This window comes from Psammomys obesus, unplaced genomic scaffold (assembly GCF_907164565.1).
Source record: "Psammomys obesus unplaced genomic scaffold, mPsaObe1.curated_primary_1811, whole genome shotgun sequence".
In the NCBI taxonomy this organism is placed as follows: Eukaryota; Metazoa; Chordata; class Mammalia; order Rodentia; family Muridae; genus Psammomys; species Psammomys obesus.
Window position 1 is genome coordinate 7352735 of NW_026585580.1, and position 13323 is coordinate 7366057.

Consider the following 13323-nt stretch of genomic DNA (forward strand, 5'->3'; position numbering starts at 1 on the left):
CCTTAAAGTATGATATAAAATATCATTCCTCATTAAATACGAGGCTATAGTTAAGTTGGGACCTAGGACAATGGTACCGGGGTGATACACCAGACTGGGCAAGAACACAGAATGAGATTATTTCTAAATGAAAGAACATTATGTAATAGCCACTTACTAGAGGAATGACAGATATGTTAATTAGACACTAACAGAAATAAATTGCATGAAATTAGGTAGAGATTGCTGTATTTGAGTGTATTAAAATGGTCCTGTAGATAAATATGTCATTTCCTTGATTTTCCCTTAGCAGATTACATTATGAAACATCTTTATAATTTCTTGTGAATAGTCTCTTCAACTTTCAAAGATGATGATGACTGTTTCTAAAGCATCTTTCATTGACTGTTAAAAAAATCATCACAGCTGATGATCAGATTTTTTTGCTTGCAATGCAAAGGGGAAGCACACTTCAATCTTCTGTGACTAAGTATTAAGACACATTATTTTATCACAGTAATGGCAAGTGGCCCATCTCTTTGTCAACTGAGACTCCAATTGAATATGACTGTGGAACAACAGTTCAGTCAGAAATTATACTCCAGCATGGTAAATCCTCAGTGAAATTTTGAACTATGCTCAAGGCTGTTATTATCAGCCTCCATATTTTAGAAAATACTGTCAAAAACTTGATGTCTCTTCATAAAGAACAAAAACAAAATATGATTCCATCAATAGAAGAGAAAAAATATTAACAAGTCTACAAATGTGTTACCCTCCTTTGATAAGTTATTGAGGCTCCTTCAAATTGTAGTAAAAGATAAAAATAAATTCACTTTATAAACCATTACACAAATAAAGTTATTTTAAGAAATATTTGTACATTCCTAGTATGAGCTACGCAGGGTTGGAATAAATTAAGGTCTTCTAGGTAAGCTATTAAATGTTTCTCAGAAAAAAATATGCATGCATAAACAGATATTTTTAACTTTAAATTGCTGTTTTCATGGTTCTACACAATGTCTACTCTTAATGTTTTATCAAAATAATGTATGTAGTCACTTAAGGAAGCTTATAGTACCCAGGCAAGTAGTACTTAGAAATAATGTGCATATAGAATATATATCCTAGAAAAACAACTTGAGAGAACTGAGTGGTTTTGAGGAAAACCTTTCAGTTTCCTGACATAATTGGAAAGAGAAAGACAATTGTAAACCCAGACAAGTGCTCTTCATAGTTATGAGTGTGACATGGACAGTGGTGAAAGGATGGCAAGCCGACAGCCTATGGATAATCTTAATGGGAAGCAAGGGTGATAGAAATTTAGATGGAGAAGTTAGAGTAAAGGCAATCTAAAACACAACATAAATTAAACCAGACAAGGCTTAAGTGGAAACTTAAGAAGGGCTGCTTTATTGGAGAGATTATGAAAGGCTGGGTTCACGTCTTCAGTAAGCCATTTAGGATCTACCATTCACCTAAGCCAATTTCAAGGAGTAATTTTAGACTCTATAGCAGTCAAGTACCAAGGTCATCACAGAAGTTAATCCTAGCAATATTCACTGAACATATTGCCTTACTTATGATCATGGTCTCACTTAACATTACAGACATTGGTGATGCTGAGGTAGTTCAGGTAATTAAAATTAAGGATGGTAAGAAAAAAAGAAAAAGAAGCAGCCAACCTATTGATTTGCATAAGTGATAGGACATTTTAATGAAGAAATTTTGAAGCATGCATTTTATCTTATCTAAAGAGGTTAAAGGAATATGTAATTATATTAATTATCTTATTTATATCAGAATATTATTTGATGCCTCCCACTAAATCTGGTGTTTCATTGCATCCGTCTGTGTATTAGCCAATATTTTTGACAATATGTTTTAAAAGCAGCTGCAGATGATTGATGTCATTATGTTGTGACCACTATTAAATTACCTAAATGTTACTTATTTTTTATGAACAACTGAACAAATAACTCAGCAGATAAAGTTTTTTGTTTGTTTTTGTTTGGCCACAAAGCCTAAACCTTTGAGCTCAATTCTTGGGATATATATGATAGAAGGAGAGAACCAAATCTCCCAAAGATTGTCCTCTGACCTCTACATGTTTGGTGTGTAGTATGTATGTCCAACTGTAGTGGAAATGTTTAGTTTCTTTGCCGACTGAATTATGTCATATGATGTTTTGCCACAAGCTGGGCATGTGATGTTTTGCCCAGGTTAGTTTGTGAGAAGGTGTGTGATGTTTTTCTGTGATCCCTCACATGTAAGGGCTGTAACTTTGGCCAGCTGAGAACATCCGTGGGTGGACTTTGAGGAGAAGACACCCCCCACACACACACACACACAGAGAGAGAGAGAGAGAGAGAGAGAGAGAGAGAGAGAGAGAGAGAGAAAGGTTGAGTGAGACACCACTTTTTGGATCAACATTGCTGGGCTAATCCTTGTGCTCCAACACTTGATTTGGCAAATCTCTCAAAGAAATACCATAAACACTGTCATTTTTTTTTGGAACTAATATATGGATAGCCCCCCCCCCCCAAAAAAAATGACAGTGCTTATGATATTTATTTGAGAGATTTGCCATAAAAACCTACCATGTGTTAAATAGTTTCAATAACAGAAAGTTACTTGTTCATTTTGGGATGCTGAAAGTCAAACATCAGAGCCAGGCATAGTGGTGTTCAACATTAACCTCAGCTCATGGAAGGCAGAGGCAGGCAGAAATCTGAGAGTTAGAGGCCAGCCTGCTCTACAAAGTGAGTTCCAGATACACAGAGAAACCCTGTCTCAAAAAAAAAAAAGAAAGAAAGAAAGAAAGAAAGAAAGAAAGAAAGAAAGAAAGAAAGAAAAGAGAAAAAGAAAAAAAGAAAAGAAAAATACAATAAAGGAAAAATATTTAAGACAGAGGCAAACATCAAAGTATTAGCAAGACTGTCTTTTTTTTTTTTTTAATAGTATCACTTTACATAGCGATCATTGTCCCCTTCCTCCTCCCAGTCCCACCCTTCCTCATCTTCTCCTATTCTCCTTCCCCTATATGTCAGGTAAGGGGAGCCTCCTTCTACCAACCCTCTGCAGCACATCAAGTTGCATCAGAACTGAGTCCCTCCTCTTCCCTTGTGGCCTAGTGAGGCAGCCTCACCACGAGGAAGTAATCAAACAGCAGTGAACAGAGTCCATGTCAGAGACAGCCCCTGCTCTCCTTTGTAGGGAACCCACATGAAAACCAAGTTTTTGGGTAGGCTGCCTAGGTCCAGTTCAGAGTGCTTCAGTCTCTGCAATCCTCTTTGGGACATGTTTAATTGGCTCTGTCTCTTTGTGGAACTCCTGTTCCCTCCAGGTCCTTAGATCCTTCCTCCCAATTTTCCACAAGGTTCCCTATGCTTCGTCTAATGTTTGGCAAAATGTCTCAATATCTGTTTTGATCCTGTGCTGGGTTGAGACTCTCTCAGAGGACAGCTATGCTAGGCACCTGTCTGTGAGCATAGAAGAATATTGTTAATAGTGTCAGGGGTTGTCTTTCTTCCATAGGGTGGGTCTCAGGTTGGGCCAGGCATTGGTTGGCCATTCTCTCAATCTCTGCTCTATCTTTATCGCTGCACATTTTGCAGGTAGAGCAAAATTTGGGGGGGGGTCAAAGGTTTTGTGGGTGGATTGGTGTTTCCCTTCCAACATGAGGAGTCCTGTCTAATTAGAGGGTGTAGTAGACCTAGTAGTAGACCCTTGCTACTAGGAGTCTCAGCAAGAGTGACCCCATATCTTCCAAGGAGCCTACCCTTTGGTAGCTCTCCAGGTGGTCACAAAGATGACCTTGCCCACCACTTGGTTTCTCTTCTCTCTGCAAACCCTCTCCTTTCCCACATCAACTCTCCCCAGGTCTGATGTCTACCCTCATTTTTCTCTGCCCCTTTTCTACTTTTTTTCCAGATCTCAAATGCTTCTGCTATTTATTTTATTTCCCATTCTGAATGAGATTTGAGTATCCTCCCTTGGGTCCTTGTTACTTATCTTTTTTTTTTTTTTTTTTTGGATTTGTGAATTGTAGTATGTTTATCCTGCATTATGTGGCTAAATTCTGATTATAAGTGAGTACATTCCATTTTTGTCTTTCTGGGTCTGGGATAACTCACCTGGATGATCTTTTCTAGTTCCATCCATTTGCCTGCAAATTTTCTTGTTTTTTATAGCTGAGAAGTGTTCCATTGAGTAAATGTACAAGACTGTGTTTTGGGGTCTCTGTGGCATATGGATCACATTTGTCTCTCTGTGTCTTATATGGTTTCTTGTCAGGTAATTGTGCCCGATTCCCTCTTTCTGAAAGAATATACATCTAATGAAATTAAGATCTATCCTAATGTTGTTATTGAGTCAAAATTACTTTTCTACATATACACTTACAACAATATAAAGTCACTTTGTGGGATACTAGGGAATAAAAATTTAGCATATTGATTTGGAGGCTTATACGTAGCCTATAAAACTTTAAAAATAACTTGAAATACAGTATTTAATATTCTGCTACTAATTTAGTTTGTGTTTAGGTACCAGTTAGGGGAATAATTATATTTGCATTGTGTTGAGGGTTACTTGTAGGTGAATGATGAAAAATACCCTCTTAATAAAGCAGAAATATCAGTTTATCAGGAATTAGAAACTGAAACTGCTTATGAATTGAATTAAGAGCTCAATTATAGGAGGACAATCATATTATCAAATTATATGCAACCATTTAATAGTAACATTTGTCCACTTGACCTGCCCTGTGATTTTCTATGCATATTCATCTACTGAGGATATTATATGATGATTAAATGCATACAGAATAAATTGACTCTGTTACAGTATGTGATAAAAATGCAGTGATATTATTTGCATGGTAGATTTGGAAATTTCAAAATAATATCAAGGGAATAAAAGTAAAATTGATGAGCTTTGCCCAGCTTCAGAAAATTCAGACAACCAGTTTTCTTTCAGGTGGGGTATGACGGCAAAACATTACATATCAGTGCCTGTCACTTCTCAGATTAATACTGCCTTGTTACCAGTATATATATTAATCCACAAAGTAATAAAATCTGTCATCAAAACAGACAATGATTAACAGTATACTAGAAATTTGAAATTCTAAGAGCTGATGTCATATATAAAAGTTAACTTGTCTCAACTTGTAAATCATAATCTACTCTTAGTTATTTGGATATAAATGTTGGCAAATTTTTTTTATTATTGACTGTAAAATATTAGATAGAAACGATACCCAAAGTCAACTCTTCAGATGAAATATATATCTTTAATTTTACTGAAAATTAATACTGTCTTTTTAAATGTTTTTTATTTTAATTTTTATTAATTACACTTTATTCACTTTGTATCCCTCATAAAACCCTCCTTCCTTCCCTCCCAATCCTACCTTCCCTCCCCCCTTTTCCATGTATGCCTTTCCCCAAGTCCAGTGATAGGGGAGGTCCTCCTCTCCTTCCTTCTGATCTTAGTCTGTCAGATCTCATCAGGAGTGGCTACATTGTCATCTTCTGTGGCCTGGTAAGGCTGCTCTCCCCTCAGTGGGAGGAGGTGATCAAAGAGCAGACCAAGCAGTTCATGTCAGAGACAGTCCCTCTTCCCATTACTATGGAACCCACTTGGACACTGAACTGCTATGGGCTACATCTGTGCAGGGGTTCTAGGTTATCTCCATGCATGGTACTTGTTTGGAGTATGACTCTCTGGAAAGACCCCTATGTTCAAATTTTTTGGTTCTGTTGCTCTCCTTGTGGCGCTCCTGTCCACAATACTGTCTTTTTTACATATAGAAACTGCTCAGAAAAAAAAAATGACGAAATTTCAAATACAAATTCATTTTTATCTGAGCTACAAAAATAGCACTGCAAGTAATTTCATTTGTGAATAAGGTAGATAGGTTTCACATAATAATGCATTCCAATATATAAAACAAGTGCAGAAATTGTGCTTGGTCATTCTTTACAATTATTTATTGTATCCTTTATTATCATTACTTTATGTGTGTATGCTACACATATATGAGATGGGTGTATGGATGCCATGATGTTCTTGTGGTGGTCACAGGACAACTTGAGGAAGTGATTTCTTTTTCTGGAGAATCAAATTCTGGTTATAAGGCTTCACAACAATCTCAGCTGTTCCAAAAATTCAGCTTCTTATTTTATGTATTCTAACCTTTTAAAATGAAATGTTAACGAGTTAATTTATTTAATTAATTTATTGATTATATTTATAATATCCCCAAATATAAGGATAATGTGAACACCAGTTCATATTTTGCAACATGATAATTCTTTTTGTTCTTCAGTTTAAAATATTACACAAATTGCATATATTTTACACAGTAGGCTGTTATATTAATCTTGTTCCTTTAGTAATATAAAATACAGAATTCATTTTAAAAGTAATTACTTTAAAGAGTTATTATCATATGAAGTTAAAGCAATGACAGTAGTTTCCAAACTAACAGTTTCTTAGCTATTGGCTAAATCTTCAATGAATGAAAACATGTTTAGATTTTTGAATTTAATTTTTAAACTCATCTAAAAATTCTCATTTTCTGGAAAATGACCCCCAGTCTCAGGATATTTAAATGTAACTCTTCAAAAAATTCTAGGGAGTAATACATCTTTCTAAAGTAAAAAAAAAAAAAATGGTAAGACACATTTTGTAGAAAGTATAGTCTTTCAAAGTCCAGAGAATATGAATGCTCATGTATGTTTCCTGTGCACATCTTCCAGCTTGCCTATGCTGAGAGAGAGTTAAAGCTGTGGTTTCTCAGATGAGTCTTTCTTCCAAGAAATAAAGGTTGGCAAGGCCTGTGCAAGCAGGAAGAACTCCAATGCTTTTCGAAGGTGTAGCTTCAGATGTTTGTTCTCTCATGCCTATTTTTTAAAAGTTGAAGTCATTTGATGTTTTAAATATTAACCATTAACAAAAACAAATATTGCTTGGACTATAAAGGAAAAACCAAGCTTATATCCTGGTGTTCAGAATGAAAACTAGGTAAGCTACCATGGAAATCAATTAGGTATTTTATCAGAATAACAAACTATAATAACCAGTTGAATAAGCTATACCACTCTGTTCATACAACAAGGAAATATAAGTTAGTATATACAGATATACGTTTACATCCATATTTATTGTTGTAATTTCCCCACTATTCATGTTAATAGGAAATAGCTTATGTGTTTGAAAGTTGATGAGTGGGATTTATAAAAATATGACACACACAGAAACACACACATTCTTTCCCTGTACCTACTCCTCTAACTATAAATTTTACTCCAAAAAAAACACAAACAAATACACAACAATAAAACCCCTCAAGTCCAAGAGTATGGAATAAAACAACAGTACAAAAGAAAACAGACCAACCAACAAAAAGCTGTACTTAATAAGTGCATACACAAAACACTATGGAGGCCATTATACATTGGTTTACCACTCCTGAACATGAAGCCTGTCCCGGGGTGAAGGATATACCCTGTCCCAGCAGGTGTAAGGGACAATTCAGTTGCTAACCTTTTCCCTAATAGTTTGCTTTTTTTTCTTTCATTCATTCATTCATTCATTCACTCACTCACTCATTCATTTACTCATTTATTTAGAAAATAAAAAAATAATAAGCTAAAGCAAAAATTACCACCTTTGAGTAGGACAGGACCAATCAAGAGAAGGAAAGGAGCCCAAGAGAAGACAATAATAATCAAAGACCTGCGTGTTCATACACTTAGGAATGCCATAGAAACAGTTAACTGGAAGCAATAATATAGACACAAAGGATCCTGCAGACCCATGCAGGTCCAATGCATGCTAGCTCAGTCTCTTTGAGTTCATCAGAGCTTTGTACATATTGATTTATGGTCTTCGTTTCTTGGTGCCCTCCTTCTCCTATGGCTCTTATACTCTTTCAGCCTCCTCTTCTGCAGAGTTCCCTTTACTCTGAGTAGAGGTATTTAATTTTATAATGTAAATAATTGTGATTTGTAACGCTGAATTGTAAAGAGGGATATTCAACCGGACATCTCTTATCACCAAATTAAGGTTCCAGTACGAGGAATGGCTTGCATCTAATGCATTAGCCAAAGGGGTCCCATGGGAACCCCTAAACAATCCAGTATATTACAAAGGCTATAGTTTGTTCTTCACAAATTGATGACAAGGACATATTGTTCAAAATGACACCAACACAACTATTAACATTGAGCAATGACGCCAGCTCAGCCGCAAACATTTTAACCTACAGTGTGATGCTGCACACCAGAGGCACCAGTGGAAGGGTGGCCCAAAGATTGTGTGGAGCCCATCAAGATGTGATTTGACTTAGTGCTTCATAAAAGATACAACCAACAGCTGACACTGCTTGGGTGGCCAAGAACCCGAGGCTAGATAGTCCAGGCACGTAGGGTAAAACCAAATACTACTCCACAGAGAATCACAGCCATAAAAAAGACTCCTAGTGACTCTTCTATCTTCATAGATTAGGACATTTCTCAGTGTTCTGTGAAAGCATCAAAAAAGCTTCGTCCAGCAGCAGATGGGAACAAATATTGAGACCCACACCTAAGCATGACTAAGAGAGTCGGAGACTGTGGAACACTGAGCCCTAAACAGGGTACCTCCATCAAACATCTCTTCTCAGGGTCCAGGGAATCCTTCAGAAGAGGAGACTTAAGTGTCAGAGGGCCCGAGGGACACCCTGAATACAAGGCCTTCTAGATCAACAGGATCATATCACATAAAACCTCACAGAAACAGCGGCAGCCTGCAGAATCTACATGGCTTTACAGGGGTCTGCATTAGAAGGAGCGCTACGGCTGAATGGAGGAGGGGATGCATGCTGCTCTCACTTGGTGAGTAACTACCTTTCTGGGGAGGCGGCATGTCTAAGAAATAGATTGCCAGAAAACGAACTTGGTGACACCTATGGAGGTGGCTTGTCTCCTGAGGTCATGCTAGGACTTTTTAAGATAAAAAGAAATAAAAGGAACTAAGTAAAAAAAAAAAAAGTCTCAAATTATTATACTATCAGCTTGTCTCATGGAAGTTTCTGATTTTACTATACTCAACCTATCCTTCTTAACAATGTGTGAAGCTTTCTTTAAGTGACACAAGTATTGACAACGGCCATCTTATGTTTTGTATTCTGAGCAACTTGCAATAGAAAATCATGTTCGCAGGCAATGATCTAATTAATGAAAACATTCTTTTTCAGAGACAGAAGCTTGCACATGCCAGAGTGTGTAGTCTTTCACAATAATCCCCATATATAAAGTTGGTGCTTGTGGGTGTTCAACCAATGTGGTTAGTGGACAAAGCAAAGAGGATATCTTGGTTTCCTGGCTTACAGCATCACCTCAGATCCAGTGAGAGACTTTGTCTCCAGTAAATAAATAAAGGAAGCTGATTATCTGAGCTCCATAGTAATGAACACACAAAATGAATGAGGCCTCCGTGAAATAAGTTCTTCCATGTTTAGATACTTCAAATACTTGAAATACGCTATGATTCACAATAATTAGCTGTAGTCAGACTGAACTCTTAGACCTACTAAGGAATTAAAATCTCATCTAAACATTACATAATTACATTCTTTATTGTAACTATAAATTTGAGAATGGTATACAGTATCGATGTATCCATTAAAAAGTAATTTAGAATAATTTAAAAACTTCAAACAATGCATTTCAAAATAATTTACTTTTTTGAGTAATTTTATGAAAATATTAACATAAATGCTAATGTTACATATTGTCCCATACTGACATTTATTTTCAAATATGGTTTCATTTAAAAACATATGACTGTCAAAAATAAATTTTGTGGTCTTCATTTAGAGGTCACTTAAGCTATAAAGTATGATTTTACCTTCATGATTAAGAAAATTTTATTTGAGAAACACACTGTAATCTCTACAGCCCATTTGTGTTACTTAAAGAACTATTTGATAATGACATTGAGAAAAATAGCTTATTTTCAGTGTGCAGGGACTTTCAGTATGGTTTTGGGCATGAAGCTCAAGATTTATTCTGAGTGGCAGAAACAGTAGCACTTAGTTACTAGTTTAAATCCAAGGGTAGGTGAAGAACTGCCAATATAAAGTAGAGTATTCTATTTGCATAATCTGCTCCATGGGCAGAATTTTGGAGAATAGAATATTGTCCCTGGAATGAAGAGCTGGCAGGAGCTAAATCAGATATCACCACTTTTTGCTTTCAGTAATTGAACTTTAATCCTATTTTGAGAGTCATTTCAGAAAGAGGTTTTAAAATTAATCTCAGTCAATTCACCCTTAGCTATAGCCCCTGCCATGTGAAGAATTAAACTAGTTCTTTTTCTTAAGTGAAACTAACACATATTAGTTACACATGCTGATAAGCATACAAGAGTATATTAAGCTCAAGGCTCAGATTAAAAAAATATGGAATTGAAATCTGCAGCAAATATCTATAGAAATTAACCAAACTCATTTTAAAGTGCACCAGGATATTTGTTAATATTATTATGTAAAATAGTAAAAAAATAAATATATTTTTATTATATTCTTTCCTTGCACTAAGTCCTCCTAAATACCCTTCCATCCCTTACCCATACAATGTGAAGTTCTTGCTCAAAAAATAAACAAAAACAGAACACAACAATGAACCCCCAAACCAAATAAACAAAATAAGTTACTCCCTTAAGAAAATAAAAATTACTAAACTGCAAACAAATAAAAGCACCCACAAAAAAATGTGGAGTAAGTTGTATGTTGGTCAGTTATGCCTCGAAAGGAGGCCTGCCCCGGAGTAGTTGATATAACCAGTGTCACTGTACTGGAGAAAACTGATTTTCCCTCTTCTAGCAGGTAGAAGCGCAGTTCAGTTGTTAACCTTTATCTAAGTGGCTAAGTTTTCATTCATCCACTCATTCATTCGTTCATTCATTCATTTCTAAAAACATAACAAAAGCAAATATAATAAAATTAAACAAAAGCTATCACGTCAAAGCAGAGACAAGTCAAATAAACAGAAAACAAGCAAAAATATTTAAAATAGTTTACTCTGTTTTATTATTTTTTTTGCATTTAAAAAAAAACCCTCTCATTGTTTAGGATTTTCTTTCTTGATGATTTGATCACAGTCATCAGCAACACAGATAGTCATTCTCATTCCAAGTAGGTCACATTCATGGTAATATAACACTGATACTCAAGGTTTTCAGTCAAACTGCTGAGGAAAATTGCTTCCTTCACAAGCCTACTGCATCAAAACTTTCACAGGTGTCTTACTCTGTATGGAAGTCTTTAGAAGCTGATTAGTCAATGCTTCCAAGTGTTCCCCACCCCAGGGCAAATTGTCCCACTTAATATCACTTGGCAACAAATGTGCAGTATATATTAATAGTTAAGGAACTGCAATAAATGTTAATTATGAAATGTTAGGGTGATAATACAATTATATAATGCATTATGAGTGCAGTATAAGTTGATATACTGAAGGGTTTTCTGTGTAGATTAAAGTACAATTTAGGTCATTAACAAAAATGTAAAACAAGAAATTACTGTTCATGAGAGTTTGTAATGATTTCTTTATTGTTTAGTAGATTGGATTGTTATTTTAACTATGCATATGTCCTTTTTTAAAAAACAGAAAATGCATCTGTGAAAAAGTTAATCTCTTCATTATTTTTCCACTTGATGATGTGACAAAACTAGAAGTATAACTTGGATTAAATTTTTGCTATTCCTCACAAGCAAGTATATTGTGCTTTTACTTTGATTTCTTCAGGGAAGAGTCCATTAAACAGTTGATGAGAAAGCAGGGTCAGGAGTGACTGTGAGGCCCGAAGGACCAGATGACTAACTCACTTTGACAATTTTAAATTGTCTTCTTATGGATTTGCAGAAAGTCTCTGCAGACATCATTTTTTATATTTGTATAGTACATTCTTCTCCATCTTGTTCTCACCCTTTTGTTTCTCATACATTTATATTCAGGAGAAGAAGTTTACATTTTAATAACATTTTTATTGTTTGCTGTTTTTATTGGTATTACCTCTTCTTTAGGAAACACATGCATTTTATAAAATAACAGTGAATTCTTCCTGTTTGTCTTCTAGAAGATAGAGGATACATGATTTCAGTCTGTCTTTTTAAAATGTTTATTGAGTATATAATGTATGTTTTTCTTTGTTTAAAGATCTATGAGGCAGTAAAGGAGGATCTGTGCTGTACAGGAGAATCAGTCATCTGTGTGGTAGTCAGAAAAAATGCGTCCACCAGAATTTACTATGGTTTTCAAAGTGTTTGAGCCCAAACAACAATTTCAGTGTGTCATTGGCCATCACAGAGGACTAGTGAAATCTGCACCATGATGAAGATGATGGTCACAGAGCTGTCCAATCTTTTAACTATTTGGTTAAGAACAGGGCCCTGTGGAATGGAAAGGGATTCACTTTTCCGTCTCTTCAGTACGGAAACCGATTACGTTTGACTGACTCCCTGGACTACAAAACTTAACAGTCATCACTGTAGCAACGATTCTAAAACCCAGTGTCAGACTCAGCATCCCATTTCATCCTGCTGTTTCCAGTCAGCTCACTTAGATCTGCAGCAACACCAGAGATGTGAGTGTGATGAGTAGTCACTGCTACCACTGTCATATCACCACTGAGCTCCTCAGGTGCTTGTTTCTGTACTGAACAGATCATCAAGAGAGAGCTAGTCTCCAAGCAGATGAGGAATGGCCTCATAGAGTGAACAGCAACTTTTGGCTCAATCCTAGCAGATATGTCCCTGAAACATCTGACCTTCGAAAAGGACATTATAGAATCAGTGGAGGCCACAGACGAGGCTCTGTAGAAAGAAGAGAGAGAGAGAGAAACAGCTCTGCGATGGACATGTCTGAGCAGCAGAAGTCAGCCATCATGTAAACTGAAGGTGAGTCAAAGGCAGCCAGACTGATCACCAAGCCTCTGGCCACTGCTGGGAAATCGCCTGATGAACAGTGCAATCTAGAGGAAATGGAGAATACTAAATACCACCTCTCCTGCTCAGGAAACACCATCCGCAGGCAGAGCAGTCTGTGCTTCTGTAGCTAGCTGCTGTAAAGAGGTCCTCCCTGTTCCTGACTGCACCCCGTGGACAGAGGGAGGGACCTGATGCTTCTGACCACAACCTCTTTCTTTTCTCACTTCAGAAATCACAACGAAATTTCATAATTGGCTTAAAGTGAAGGAAAAGTGAAAACACTTCAGAGCTATAATTATCAAGCAAAAAACCTATAATAAAACTCAAGGTGTATTTACCCTTTAACTTTTTAATTTTTTTTA